The sequence below is a fragment of the Gorilla gorilla genome, chromosome 5, assembly GCF_029281585.2.
Source record: "Gorilla gorilla gorilla isolate KB3781 chromosome 5, NHGRI_mGorGor1-v2.1_pri, whole genome shotgun sequence".
Classification (NCBI taxonomy): Eukaryota; Metazoa; Chordata; class Mammalia; order Primates; family Hominidae; genus Gorilla; species Gorilla gorilla.
In genome coordinates, this window is record NC_073229.2 from 175313615 (window position 1) to 175326465 (window position 12851).

Here is a 12851-nt window from a genome sequence, read left to right on the forward strand (position 1 = left end):
TTTTTTTTTTAGTAGAGACGGGGTTTCACCATGTTGGCCAGGATGGTCTCGATCTCCTGACCTCATGATCTGCCCTCCTCGGCCTCCCAAAGTGCTGGGATTACAGGTGTGAGCCACCGCGCCTGGCCTGCTCCTATCCTTATTGACTGCCACCCTTCTCAAGACCCTCTGTAAAATTTCTGCATTCCTTCTAAACACAGAGTCCAAACAGCAAAAAGGATCTAATCAACAACAAACTCCCTGTTCTTATTTGCCAGACTTTTAATATTGTTTTAAGACACAGTTAACTTGCATTCAGTTTACAGCTCACTGTTGCTTATGTTCACTTCAGAGAAGTCTGTCTTTCTCAGCAATATAAAAACTGAAAACATTCTTCCTTAATTTGTATCTGGGTGGTTTTACTCTTAACTCAATTGAACTGCTTTAGGTCAAATGATATCCCAAAATTTCCTAAAGTATGTTTCTCAGAGCAGGAGTATTAGAATATGTTCCTGGCTCAGGGATCAAATTAGGTGGGAGGGAGGTGGTAATCCAGACATCTCTTGGAGATTTACAATGATGGTAGCATGTAGAAGGCTCCGAGAAGTCTGCATTTTTCTAATTAAGTATTGCCCTGCTTACTAGCCTACTCCTGACACTGCAGCCTCTAGCATCTCTTTCTGATTTCCCGGGAACAAGGGCTTTCCTGGTGCTGGACCAACATGTCTCCCTAAATCCTCCATGTGGCAAAATGATATTCCTCACTATGTTGCTGATGACAAGTTTCAGGGTTTTTTCTTTCTCCAAATGAAATAAATGTCTTTGATTGCTTTTTATTATTATTACAACGACTTTTCATATTACTATATATTATATAATTTATTATTATATAATATATATTAATAACAAGCAATACAAAGCAGCAAAAGAATGTAAAACATCTACTCTCTCAACGAAAACCACCGTCAATATTTCTTTCTAGATTTTTCTTTTTTTTTTTTTTTTTGAGACAGAGTCTGGCTCTATCGCCCAGGCTGGAGTGCAGTGGCGCTATCTCAGCTCACTGCCAGCTCCACCTCCCAGGTTCATGCCATTCTCCTGCCTCGGTCTCCCAAGTAGCTGGGACTACAGGCGCCCGCCACCACGCCCGGTATTTTTTGTATTTTTAGTAGAGACGGGGTTTCACCGTGTTAGCCAGGATGGTCTCGATCTCCTGACCTCGTGATCCGCCCGCCTCGGCCTCCCAAAGTGCTGGGATTACAGGCGTGAGCCACCGCGCCCGGCCGTTCTTTCTAGATTTTTCTAGGTATAATGTGTAATACATGTGCTTACGTATTTTTTTATGAGTTCATACCGTAATGTATTTTTTTAACTTATCAGTGATTTGAAGCTCACCATAATGTATTTTTATACAAGTAAATTAGTAACATCTTTCCACATCAAGAGTTCCATTTCTGTAATGTTATTTTAACGGCTACATAGGATTATTTTGTATGACTGCAGCATAATTAATTAATTGATCCCCTATGGTGAGATGTGGATTGTTTCCAGCTTTCCTTTATTCCAAGCAGAACTGTGATGAACATGTTTAGAGTTACAGCCTTGCACGTTTTCTCAGTTATTTCCTCAGGGTAGATTCCCGGAAGTAGAATTACAATGTTCCTTTTGACATGGTGCTGAGATCACGGGTAAGCACCAAGTGTGTGCAGGTCCCAGTGGTGGGTTAGGAACAGGCAGCATCCCCTGTTCCCTTCTCACAGGGACGGCACGTTCACGTGCCCCACAATGCTTCTACTAGTCTCCTTGACGAATTACCACCAACGTGGTGGCTTCAAACAACAGAAATTTATCTCTTAGTTCTGGAGGCCAGAAGTTTGAAATCAGACTGGGCATGGTGGCTCACGCCTGTAATCCCAGCACTTTGGGCGGCCAAGGCCAGTGGATAGCCTGAGGTCAGGAGTTTGAGACCAGCCTGGTCAACATGGCAAAACCCCATCTCTACTAAAAATACAAAAAATTAGCTGGGCGTGGTGGCCAGTGCCTGTAATTCCAGCTACTCGAGAGGCTGAGGCAGGAGAATCGCTTGAGCCCAGGGGGCAGAGGTTGCAGTGAGCTGAGATTGGGCCACTGCACTCCAGCCTGGGCAACAGAGCAAGACTCCATCTCAAAAAAAAAAAAAAAGTTAGAAATCAAAGGATTGGCAGGGCCACGCTCCCTCTGAAGGCTCCACGGGAGAATCCTACCCCATCTCTTCCAGCTTCTGGTGGTCCCAGGCATTCCTTGGCTTGTGGCTGCATCACTCCAATCTCTGCCTCTGTCTTCACAAGACTTTCTCCTCTTCTCTCTCGATCTGTGTTTTCTTCTCTTCTCTCTCTTATAAGGACTCTTGTCATTGGATTTACAGCCCACCACATAAGTCAGGATGATCTCAGCTCAAGATCTTTAACTTAATTACATCTGCAAAGATCCTTTTTCCAAAGAACATCACCTTATAGGCTCCAGGGATTAAGGCAAGGCATGTCTTTGCAGGGGCCACCATGCAACCCATTGAGATGTGCTTCCAGGCTAGAAAGAGTGGCCTTCAAACTGGTACACACACGCATACATATGTGAGCAGGGGACATTCTTACCAAGTACAATCTTATGTGACACCCCAATATATAAAGGGGGTAAGTGGAGCTGTTTGGCTGAGGTGGAGTGCAGGGAGAGCAGCATCACTCCATCAAGGACACACTGGATTGTAGGGGACGCAAGGACTCCAAGCCCTCGATGTCTTTCAAAGGAGGTCAGAGGGAGGGCCACATTGTACTTGCTGTCCTTGGGAGAACGCCCCAAACCCTGCCTCTCTGGCTCTGCGCCTTGGCCCACACAGGCCCTGTCTCTTTGCCACCACGGAGAGAATCAGGCACCCAGAGAAGTTCTGCACATCATAAGAAGGACTTGGGTGAGAATCACACGGAGGTCCTGACTTACATTTTTTTTGAAAAGCAAATCATTCGCATATCTCAGCAAAAGTCCTCAAAGGACATTCCTGAGTTTCAGTGGGAGGAAAAATGAGTTGCTTTCTGAGCCCTCTCAGCACCTTTCTGGACTGGTGAATGTTACAATATGCTGTGTTGCTACAACTTTATCTACAAACTGGGCCTGAGCGTCCGACACAGACTGTTCCTGCACTCACAAATGACGGTGTATTCCAGAAGTTCATTTGTAGGTGAGTTGTTTGCATCTCAGAAAGCCTTTTCCCTCTGTCGGGGGCTAGAGATCTCAATGTCTATTGATTGTTACAGACAGCAAGACAGAGCTCTTGTAGCTGGCTGGCCTCCACCGTGGGCCTCGCAGAGCCCCCAGACTCAGAGCCCTGGGCAACACTGGGCTTGAAAGCAGGGCTAGAAGGGAAAAGCAAAATGGGGCACAGGGTCTCCCAGGCACTCAGCAGTCATTGGCATTGCTGAGGGGGTGCCAAGGACAAGAGGGTTGAGGGGCAAGACGTTCACCATGGGGGTGGCTGCAGAAGGCCGGAGCAATCTGTATGTCAGATAACTTGGTGGGGCAGGCCTGCCTGTATTGTTGCCATCTGGCTAATAAGGATTTGAAGGCTGTGAAAGGGAAGGGGTTTTGCTGTAATCATTTCCTAGGGCTGCTAGGAAAACCAAGTGCCACCGAGTGGCTTAAAGCAACAGAAATGTATTCTCTCGCAGTTCTGGAGGCTGCAAGGTGTCAGCAGAGCTGTGTTCTCTCCCGCCTTCTGGTTGTTGCCAGCAATGCTCGGCGTTCCTGGCCTGCGGCTGCATGACACATTTCTCTGCCTCCGGTGCTCCATGGCCACTTCCCCTCTGCACGCCTGTCTCCACATGGCCTTCTCCCTGTCCATGTGTCTCTTCTCATAAGGACACCAGTCTTACTGGATCCTAATGACCCTATTGTAATATGATCACATCTGCAAAGCACCTGTTTCCAAATAAAGTTACATTTACAGGTACTAGAGGTTAGGACTTCAACCTATCTTTTTTTGGAGAAACAATTTAACCCGTAACAGAGGCATATAATCTGTCATCACACCTAAAATAAAAATACAATCTATAATGGCCATGATGTGTAGCCACAGAGCCTCTGCTAAATACTGCCAGCAACAGGCAGGGAATCCATTCCATTTTTAGGTGGCCCCAGTCATGAGCTACCTCATTCCTTAAAATTGCCCAAAATACGCTTCTCCAGACTTTCACCTGTTGAACCAAGTTTTCCTTCATTGAACTACGTAGAATAAATCCAATCACTCTTGACAAAATCTTTTCAAATATGTGAAGCCCTCCCAGCCAGCCTCCAAATATTTTCTTAAAGCTAAAAATTCTCCAGATCTTTATATGATTGACATGAGGGTTTTTTTGTTTTGTTTTTTGTTTTGTTTTGTTTTGTTTGAGACAGAGTCTCGCTCTGTTGCCCAGGCTGGAGTGCAGTGGCACGATCTCAGCTCACTGCAACCTCCGCCTCCCAGGCTCAAGCGATTCTTGTGCCTCAGCCACTGGAGTAGCTGGAATTACAGGTGTGAGCCAACACACCCAGCTAATTTTTGTATTTCTAGTAGAGACAGGGTTTTGCTATGTTGGCCAGTCTGATCTCGAACTCCTAGCCTCAAGTGATCTGCCCGCCTTGGCCTCCCAAAGTGCTGTGATTACAGGTGTGAGCCACTGTGCCCAGCCATGGTTTTAAGATCTCTCAGGATTCTAGTCACTGAACTCTGGACATGGTCAATGGTCTAGGCCCATCCTAAGAAGAGGCTTCCATGACTGAAAGCCTACAATGTAGATATGATCTGATGGATGAAGAAATCAATGGGTGTATTTATTTCTAGGATTTGAGCATTACACCACTACAGAAACCTAACCTTGTATTGAGATTTCTGTTTTGGTTTGGTTACAGTTTGGGTTTATCCGCTTGCTTGTTTTGCAGAGGGTCGCAGAGTTTAGTGGCAAAGCTGGGCTGTTGACTCAGATTACGTTTGCGTCAGTTAAAATCTCTGAGCTTTTTCATAATTCCTCTTAAATCTCATCTTCCACTCATTACTTGTGCTGTTTCTTTTTGAACCTCCTGCATGTTGGTTCCTATTAAATTTCATCTTACTGCTCTTTGTACTTCAATGTAACAGCACATTCCACCTCTTGCAAATGTTGGCATGTCGTTCCTGCATTAGCCATCCAACCCAGCTCTGGTCATCTGCTTCCAGCAGGAAAAAACAAGGAGGAAAGAGAACCAATATTTAGAACATTTATTAAGACGCCAGCAAGCTAGACAATTGTTTCTAACTTTTTAATTGACGTCAACACGCAAACAGAAAAGTGCACAAAAAAACATACAATTCAATGAATTCTCACAAAGCAGATGCCTGTGTAGCCACCCATGTCAAGAAAGAGAACATTAGGCTGGGAATGTTTTAATAAGCATTTTTCTCTTTAAATCCTCAAGCCTACTTGGTAATTATTATTAAACCTGGTTTACAAGATGATAAAACAGATTCAGAAAGGTTAAGTGGCTTGCCTAGCTGACTGCCACAGCTGGGAGTTGTAAAGCCAGAATGGGCCCCACGTGGTGGCTCATTCCTGTAATCCCAGCACTTTGGGAGGCCAAGGCGGGTGGATCACTTGAGGTCAGGAGTTCGAGACCAGCCAGGCCAACATGGTAAAACCCCATCTTTTTTTTTTTTTTTTTAAGGCAGAGTCTCACTCTGTTGCCCAGGCTGGAGTGCAATGGCTTCATCTCGGCTCACTGCAAGCTCCGCCTCCTGGGTTCATGCCATTCTCCTGCCTCAGCCTCCTGAGTAGCTGGGACTACAGGTGCCTACCACCACGCCTGGCTCGTTTTTTGTATTTTTAGTAGAGATGGGGCTTCACCGTGATAGCCAGGATGGTCTCGATCTCCTGACCTTGTGATCCGCCCACCTCGGCCTCCCAAAGTGCTGGGATTACAGGCGTGAGCCACTGCGCTAGGACTGAAACCCCATCTCTACTAAAAATACAAAAATTAGCCGGGCATGGTGGCACACACCTGGTAGTCCCAGGTACTTGGGAGGCTGAGGCAGGGGAATCCCTTGAACCTGGGAGGCGGAGACTGCAGTGAGCTGAGATTGCACCACTGCACTCCAGCCTGGGCAATGGAGTAAGACCCTGTCTCAAAAAAAAATCTAATATACCCCATAAAAATATACACCTATTATGTATCCACAAAAAGAAAAAGAAAAAGAAAGAAGGAACCCAACATTTGCCTATAAGAACAGAAACTACGCTTACTACAAGTCAACAAACAAAAAAAACCAGTGTAGTCCTATTACCCCCATGCTTAGCACTATCTGAAACGTCTTCTCCCTCCCTCCCATCCTTACTTTTTTTCTGATCAACTCCTCTTCATCCCCACTTCAGCATTCCTTCCTCTGTGAAGCTTTGGGAGACTTTCTCAGGTTGAGCTAATCAGTTCCTCTTTTGTGACCTTCTGGTGCTTCCTATTCTTCTAGTTAGAGCAGCGGTCTCATGAATAGACTCCTATTTCCTGGGTTATCTCCCTCATGAAAGAGTTGTCTTGAGGGGAGGAGTATGGTTTGTTCATCTTTGTACTTCCACTGGTTAACAAAGTACCTGGAAAAAAATAGGCATTCAATGTGTGTGCTGTGGTATTGTTGAATGCGGTAGAGGATGGCTGAGAGAATGCAGAGCCTGAGTGCAGAAGCGGGGCTGCAGGTGCTGGGGACTGAACTAGGGCAGCAGTAGTGGGGATGGAGATGCTTAGGACAGCTGGTCCTAAATCCTGGTCATTATTAAATCGCCTTAGGAGGCTGAGCGTGTGGATCACCTGAGGTCAGGGGTTCAAGACCAGTCTGGCCAACATGGTGAAACCCCATCTCTACAAAAAATACAAAAATTAGCCAGGCATGGTGGCATGTGCCTGTAATCCCAGCTGCTCGGGAGGCTGAGGCAGGAGAATTGCTTGAACCCAGGAGGCGGAGGTTGCAGTGAGCCAACGTCACAGCTCTGCACTCCAGCTATCTCAAGAAAAAAAAAAAAAGTCTTTCAGGGGATTCGGATACTCAGCCAAGTTTGGGAACCACTGACATAGGTAGTGTCCTGAGTCAAACTTGGAGGACACATGGAAGGCAGGGAAAGGGGGAAAAGAAAGAGGAGTCTGGGTCCTAGGTTTGCCCAGCATGGATGATGATGATGGCATTGACAGAGCGAGTGCTGGAGGAGCCTTGGGGTGAAGTCGTTCTGCACGAGCTGAGTGTGCGGTGTCCGCACATATCCCGATGAAGATGGCCTTTTGGCAACTGGGAGCCAAGCCGGGGACTCAGGAGAGCAATTTGTCATTTAGGACCTTGAGAATTTGCCGTTTTGCTAGGAAAAAGGTCATCTTCCCATACTCACTCTGTCCTCTAGTTTAGCAGAAAGAGGTAAAAATTACTTTTACTTTCTATCTGATTAAGCCTGACAATCAGTAGTGATAATCCAGAAATAAGTACATTTAATTCACTTATGATAGTCCTAGAGTTTGCATGGTTACCTCTTTCTCATAAACAAATGCTTTAAAAGAAATTAAAAGAAGGATATTTTTGAGAAAATATGCACTTTAAAAATGGTCATGTTTAAACTCCAGTGGATGTTAGTAATTGACTTGAAAGTCTGTTTTTACAAACAAATCCTGGACCCATAAATGGATATTTGATCCCCTATAGCATAAAAGGGCAAAAACATGTCTGCAGAAACATCTGACCTAATCAATTTTCAAATTAATCTAAAATTACTATTTGAATTCAAATGTAGTAAATGTCATGGGTCCTTTCCCTGGGGCACAGACATAAACCTGATCTGATAAATGACATAAAATAGAGAACGGAGCAATTTCTTTGGTGAATATGAATAAGCATTGGAGCCCATCTGGATAATTTACATAAAAATTGGATTTTCGCCCTTGAATTATCTTTTTATAGTGGACATCTCTTATATTGTCTCCTCAGCCTCCTGTGCCCCTTGTCTTCCCCTGTGAGACTCCTGCAGAAACTGCCCTTTTTTAAATTTGTTTATTTTTGAGACAGAGCCTCGCTCAGTCACCCAGGCTGGAGTGCAGTGATGCCATCTCAGCTCACTGCAGCCTCCACCTCCTGGGTTCAAGTGATTCTCCTGCCTCAGCCTCCCGAGTAGCTGGGATTACAGGTATGCACCACCATGCCTGGCTACTTTTCGTATTTTTGGTAGAGACAGGGTTTCACCACGTTGTCCAGGCTGGTCTCAAACTCCTGACCTCAAGTGATCCGCCCGCCTCAGCCTCCCAAAGTACTGGGATTACAGGCATGAGCCACTGTGCCTGGTCAGAAACTGGCCTGTTTTTATGGTGCTCCCTTCCTCTGGTGGAAGTTCACTGGTCCAAGATCAAGCTCGCCTATCCCCATTGGCCGCCAGCTCTCTCCCCCAGGGCATCTGCCTTTGAGATCCAGCCTTGAAGGCAACCCTTTTCTAGAACTAAGAACTCCCAGGATAAAACTTGGGAACTGACTACATTACCTACCATTAAAAGAAATCCTTTCAAAAGAGAATGGAGCCCAAAGAAGAGAATGAGAAACATCCTGACCCACTGGCGCCCCTAGTTCTAGTAGCTTCGGAAGCCAGGCTGGAATGAGGACCTCTCACAGTCGGATGGTTCATTCTTCTTTAGGTTCTGTGATCCAAGAACTCCTTTCAGCCTACTCTAGAGCAAGATGGGTTTCTAGTCTCCTGAAACTAGGACTGCCAAGAATAATAATGTACCATTTCATACAGATTGACTCTCTAACTCAACCTCTGAGATCCTAACTTTCCTCAAAACCAAATGAAAAGGAATGAGCGGAAGAAGATGCTCTCTCTTACAGGTTGAATTTTGTCCCCTCCCTACAAGAGATATATTAAAGTTCTGGCCCTGGTGCAGTGGCTCACGCCTATAATCCCGGCACTTTGGGAGCCCGAGGTGGGCAGATCACTTGAGCTCAGGAGTTCAAGTCCAGCCTGGCCAACATAGCGAAACCCTATCTCTAAGAAAAACACAAAAATTAGCTGGGCGTGGTGGCGCACGCTTGTAATCCCAGTGACTCGGGAGTCTGAGGCAGGAGAATCGCTTGAACCCTGGAGGCAGAGGTTGCAGCAAGCCGTGATCACACCACTGCACTCCAGCCTGGGTGGCAGAGCAAGACTCTGCCTCGAAAAAAAGAAAAGAAGAAGAAGAAAGAGAAGAGACAGAGACAGAGACAGGGAAACAAGAGAGAAGATGGCCATGTGGTGACAGGTGCAGAGAGTGGAGTGATACAGCTGCAAGCCAAAAAACATCAAGGATTGCTGGAAAACACCAGAAACTAGAAGAGGCAAGGAAAGGTTTTTCCCTACAGGTTTCAGAGGGAACATGGGTAAAACCTTGACTTCAGTCTTCTGGCCTCCAGAGCTCTGAGACAATACGTTTGTGTTATTTTAAGCCACCCAGTTTGGCATACATTATTTGGTAGCCCTGGTAAACTAGTAGTTTCTAACATACTTTTTATCCCTACATTGTCCTGCTTTGGTGCTCTTATGTGGTTGAGAAGGGGCCAAAGGTACCAAGTTCTTTTCCTTGTGAAGTTCAGATGGATGCCCTGATAAATGGGGCAAGAGGGATGAGGGAGGGGATTACAGACTGTGGGATTATAGACTTTTAGCCTAAGGCTTTGTATCCAACAGTTGTCAAATTGAGGTTACACACTGAGACTTGGTTAGGGGGGCACTTCAGACATACAGCAGACCTGACATACAGCAGACCCTCAAAAAAGGTTGCTTTTCTGTATATATTATATTAATACAAAGAAGAGCTGAAGAAATACATTCAAAAGCTCTTTGCTGTGAGCTCAACTGCTGACTCCACCCCCCAGCCCAGTTCCATGCTGCTCCTGTCCACTCCTTTTTTTTTTTTTTTTGGATTTTTGCCAAAGTTCCAGGATGTAAAAGTCCCCTCTTCAAGGAACATTTATTTAGAATGTCTTGCTACATGGGAAAACACAAATCTCTCTTGGTTTGTACCATGCGGTCTTAACCAGAGCAAAATCTAGTTGGTAAACAAACCAAAAAAAAAAAACCCACTTTGGCCTCCACAGCTGCCACCCCTTACCTCCATCTCTCACACATTTTCTAGTATGTAAAGAACCTGTGACTGTGAGGACGAGTAGATTTTCACACAGATAGAAACTGAGAGTACAGCCATTCATCACTCTGTGGACAAATCTTCAAATCCATGCCTTTTCACTCACTGGAATATAAGAAGTTAACTGTATTTTCACAGGATAAATCTGGATGTTTCAGTAAATCTTAAGTTGTTCATGCTAACCACGAGTGTGTCTGTCAGTAATACATGAAATCTCCAAAAGATTTAGGAGCGACATTGATGAAGGTGTTTATTTTTATTTATTTATTTATATATTTTATTTATTATTATTTTGAGTTAAATTAAATTAAATTTTCATAGAGATAGAGTCTTACTGTGTTGCCCAGGCTGGTCCTGTTGTTTCTTTTTCCCTTCCTTCCTTCTTCTTTCTCTTTCTTTCTTTCTTTTTTTCTTTTTCTTTCTTCTCTCTCTTTCTTTCTTTCTCTCTTTCTTTCTTTCTTTCTTTGTGTCTCTCTCTTTCTTTCTCTCTTTCTTTCTTTCTTCTTAAGACAGAGTCTCACTCTGTTGCCCAGGCTGGAGTGCAGGCTGGAGGGCTCACTGCAGCCTCTACCTCCGCAGGATCAGGCAATCCTCCTGCCTTAGCCTCCCGAATAGCTGGGGATATGTAGATTTGGAGTGGGTATCCATTTCAGGTAGGAGGAAGAACAATATTAGCAAAGGCAGAGGCAACAAAGCACCCTGCATTTTGGAGATAATAGAATCAAGCTTTTCTGAGTGGAAGGGATTTTAACACATTGGTTAGTCCAGTGATTTTTCACATCATGTTAAATTGCATAACTCTAAAAGATGATTTAGAGACAATATATAAAGCAGACAAAAGTGGAGCTGATCTGAGTAGATCAGGGTGGATCTAGTGGGACCCAGCCATGATGGTATGAGAGACCCATGTGTAACCTTCATAAGAGAAATGTAAACTGAAGTCAAGATAAGGTTTGGTTAACAAATATAGATAGGAGGAGAATTGAATAAATAGAGACATTCATGTCCCTGGGTGGAGAAGTGTCCATTGTTATCTAATTAATGTATACCTTTACTGCTATTCCAACTCAAATCCCCATGGAAGTTTTGTAGAACTTAATATTTTTTTCAGAAAGAAGACTCTAGAATTAGGAGAATTACTCTAACATTTAACAGTATATTGTAAAACTGTAATAATTTGCATTCTGTATACTTTATCATATAATACTATAATACTTTCTAATACTATGCTATTAGATTTCATAATAAAGAACAGTGTGATAATGGTATACAAGGCTTATCCAAAGATAAGCCTTATTATACAATAAAATTAAATACATGAGAAAAAGCCATTATAAAAGTCAAAGGGAAAGAAAGAAAAATGCAGTTTTCTTTGGGAATAATATATAGGTCATCTGGAATAAAAATCCTATTGCTATTCACTACAAACCTATACCAAAATAAGTTCCAGATGATTTAAGGTTTTAATATATTTTAAAATATAAAAAAGAATAAAATAAATTAAATAGGTGGTAAACATCTAGATAGAAAAATGACATTCTATACTAAGAAACACTTGAAATCAAAAGATGAACAGATTTTAATAGATACAATGTTAAATTGCTCTAAGTAAAAAATAAAAATAAAATCAATAACCAAAAATAAGGCACCAATAGGCTGAAAAGTGCAAAAATAAATATTATACAAACTTAATAGCCTTTTTATATGATTTCATAAAGTAAGAAACATCACCAAGACCTTCCCCACAAAATGAGTAGACAACCCGCCAAATAAAATTTGTGAACACATATATGGAAAGATGATTAAACGTATCTGCAGGCAAAGAAATATAGACTTTGGCCAGATGCAGTGGCTCACGTCTGTAATCCCAACACTCTGGGAGGATGAGGTGGGTGGATTGCTTCAGCCCAGGAGTTTGAGAATAGCCTGGCAACACGGTGAAACCCTGTCTCTACCAAAAATACAAAAAAATTATCCAGGTGTGGTGGCGTACACCTGTAGTCCCAGCTACTTGGGAGGCTGAGGCAGGAGGATCACTTGAGCCTGGGGGGTTGAGGCTGCAGTGAGCCGAGATAGCACCTGCACTCCAGCCTGGGCAATAGAATGAGACCTTGTCTCAAAAAAAAAAATAAAAATAAAAATAAAGTAAAGGGAAATATATAGGCTTTGATTCTTTTTGTCATTCTGGCCAATTAACCTTTTCTAAAGAAATTATTATGAAATTCCAACTAGCCTAAAAATAATTTTTTTTTTTTTAAATTTTCTTGAGACAATCTCACTCTTGCCCAGGCTGGAGTGCAGTGGTGCGATCTTGGCTCAATGCAACCTCCACCTCCTGGGTTCATGATGCAATTCTCCTGCCTCAGCCTCCTGAGTAGCTGGGATTACAGGCATGCGCCACCACGCCAGGCTAATTTTTGTATTTTTAGTAGAGATGGGGTTTCACCATGTTGTCCAGGCTGGTCTCGAACTCCTGACCTCAGGCGATCCAGCTGCCTCCCCATCCCAAAGTGCCAGGATTACAGGTGTGAGCCACTATGCCCCGCCTAAAATAGTATTTTTAAGTGTCTATCCTTAAAATAAAATAATTCAAAAACATGAGAAAAGCTTGATGTACAAATCCATTCAGGGCAGTATTATTTACATATTTTGCATATAGCAAAAAGCTAATATGCAAACAAATGAATAAATTAAGC

General features: G+C 43.5%; 1 long non-coding RNA gene across 5 annotated transcripts in view; it reads right to left on the reverse strand.

Moving 5' to 3' along the window:
• Positions 1-4790: 4790 nt before the first annotated feature.
• LOC129534289 (uncharacterized) overlaps positions 4791-12851 on the reverse strand; it is a 77831-nt gene continuing 69770 nt past the window's right edge. For 4 of the 5 annotated variants that reach the window (XR_008680821.1, XR_008680822.1, XR_008680819.1 and 1 more), the window contains 2 exons: positions 6353-6602; positions 4791-5190 (listed from right to left, as the gene is read on the reverse strand). This is a non-coding gene — a long non-coding RNA (uncharacterized lncRNA). Of the gene's footprint in view, positions 5191-6352; positions 6603-10490; positions 10771-12851 lie in introns of all 5 variants that reach the window. The other variant, XR_010134398.1, reaches the window with a different exon arrangement.